Source organism: Fukomys damarensis, unplaced genomic scaffold (genome assembly GCF_012274545.1).
Source record: "Fukomys damarensis isolate Sample0158 unplaced genomic scaffold, DMR_v1.0_HiC HiC_scaffold_17, whole genome shotgun sequence".
NCBI classification, from domain to species: domain Eukaryota; kingdom Metazoa; phylum Chordata; class Mammalia; order Rodentia; family Bathyergidae; genus Fukomys; species Fukomys damarensis.
Window position 1 is genome coordinate 50,151,151 of NW_022900929.1, and position 2,752 is coordinate 50,153,902.

Sequence of the window (2,752 nt, forward strand, 5' to 3'; positions counted from 1 at the left end):
AAGCCGAGGTTACTGACAGCCACGATAACCAATAAAATGGAAATGTGGGAAAAATCCTTCGCGCCCCCTCCCAATCAGAACACTTGCGGGCTGAGAGGCGCGGATCTGCGCCGCGGGAACTTGGTCCGGCTGGGAGCGGAGCGGCGATGAACACGGTCGGCTGCTCAGAGAAGGGCAAGCGAGTGACCGGTGACCGCGGGCGGGGGCCCCAGAGCCGCCGACCGCCACGACTTCTGCCTAGAGGCGGTAGTTTTTATTTCCAAGAGTTAAGCGAAAGGTGAGGCACTGATTACCATCTCACTCCAGGGCGATTTCCTACCGGTAGATTTCACCAAAGAGAATTTCTTAATCGCACTCTGTGACACCATCGACTTTTGGTGTCCCTCGCCGCCTTAAATCCTTTTCGGGAACTTGCTGGGATATAAATAAAGATGTGGATCTGTCTACTTCCCAAGGTGCTGGTAGGCAGACTAAAGACAGGCAACAGCTGAGTGTGGACCCAAAACTAAACAGTGAAAGAAATACGAACGTGGTAATAAAATTCGGAGCACTGTGCAGTTTTTGATTATACAGATTTTGGCTGCATCACGAACCCGAATCTCAGCCTTACAACACTAGAGGGGGGAAAAAAATCTGACAGCTGGAATAGACTCTGAGGATCATAGAGATGATCTAAATTAAGTTCTTCATTTTACAGATGAGTAAACTGACTCGGTGAAGTATTTTGTTCAAGGTCATCCGTCAAGTTAGTAGCTTAATTAACTCGGAGTATTAGAAAGTAGAGCTGTCAGAAAAGCCTGGACTTTGACGTCTCAAATCTCGATTTTAGATCCTTTGCGTGCTGTTCCAGTAGTGTATCTTGAGAAAATTCCTTAAAATGTTGCTATTTATTTAATGTTTATCATGTGGCAAGCAATCCACTTTAGATGCTGTCGCCATATCATGCAGTATATCGTGTGGTATTACTGTACCTATTTTATGAGGCAGTTTAGGTTTAAAGATATTAGTAATTTATCCAAAGTCACACCGTCATAAAACGTTATAGTAATAATTCAAACTCTGGTCCTCCAGACTCCAAAGTCTGTGGTCTTGAGTATCACAGTGCACTAAAGCTTCGGATTCCTCCCCATTGAAAACATGGACTGCAACCACAGCTCACACAATTCTGAGGAGCAAAATGAGATAATATATGTGGCAATATAGCCTACACCGTACAGAGGTACAAACATTCACTAGATTCTAGAGTGACAGTGCTCTTTCCCTTAACTTTCCACTGCAGTGCTCAACTCGAAAGATGGTTGAACTAGCATAAGGAGAGACTTTACTATAAGAAGGCATTCTAACAAAGAATATACATGCACATCTGACACAATAACCAAAACGAATAGAAGAAATCCCTCAAGGATGTAAAGCGAATGGAAAAGCATACTGACTCCTCATGGTATATTTTATTAGAAGCATCTAGGAGGCATTGCTTTTTAAGAAAGGAAATATAGATGACAATGCTGAACAATGTTTAGTTCAGGACTGAAAGTTCATCTGAAGTATGAGAAATATGTTAGCCTCCATTCGGAAGAAGATAATCCTAAGAGATGAAAGCAACTGTTAGTGCACATTAGTAAATGTTTTGGAACCAAAGTCCATAATTTTGATCTGAGATATAATGTAATAAGAACCCACGATATAGCTTTTGTAATCAAAAGGAAGATTTATACACAGAATTGGGTTAGAAGATGGTGTTGGAATGAGGGGGAAAGGTTTGGAAGAAACATGTGCTAGTCAAGATAATAAAAGGCTGATGCCAGAAATTGTGCAAATTATTCCATGAGATGATAAAAAAGTAGTAAGGACTTTTTCAAATGACAAATTAGAAAAGGGCTAGCATTTGGCACTAGATTGTTTTGAAATAATAAAAGACAACAGGCAAAGATAATTGAAGGACAAAGATAACATGATGATATATTCTGTTAAAATTTGGTTAAATGAATCACTAGAATTTGGTTTCAGTTAAGTAAAGATGGGATTCAGAACTGGGAAAGCTGATTTTCATGAATCCTGCAAATATTTATAAAATAGTTTAGAGAATGTTTACCATTGTTATGTGTTAGTTAAATTGAAAATGATCAATCTAAGTTAAATTGCCTCATAGATACATGCTTACTGAGGTAGAATAATAACTGTATTCTTGTGGTATTTAATTGAACCCTATTTCTTTTAACTTAATATTTAAATACTACCTACCACTCCATGAAACCCAGTGGCAGGAGGTAGAACTTTTTTTTTTTTTTTTGGTAACAGTGATCTGAACTAAGGACCTTAAGCTTGCAAAGCAGGCTGCGGAACAACCACTGAGCTAAATCCTGGGTAGAACTTTTAATGTGAAAGGAACACTTAAGATTAATCTAACTATGATATGCCAGGAATTTTTGAGGCTATCTCAAGAACTGATCAGAGATCTAAGGATTAGTCAGCTCTGAACTGATTTGATCAATAAAGATTATACCAAAGTACATTTTAGGTGCCAGGGATTTAGATCAGTGGCACCATGCCTGCCTTGTAAGCACAAGGTCCTAAATTCGATCCCTAGTACCAAAAAAAAAAAAAAAAAAAAAGGTACATTTTAATTACTCTTCCATTCCTTAGTATACCTTGCTTTTCTTTCATTGTAATTTTGCATTACTATACTTCTACAATTCTGATTAATGACATAAAATAAACAATTTTCTGTTGTCTGTGTTTTGTACCCCTGCTA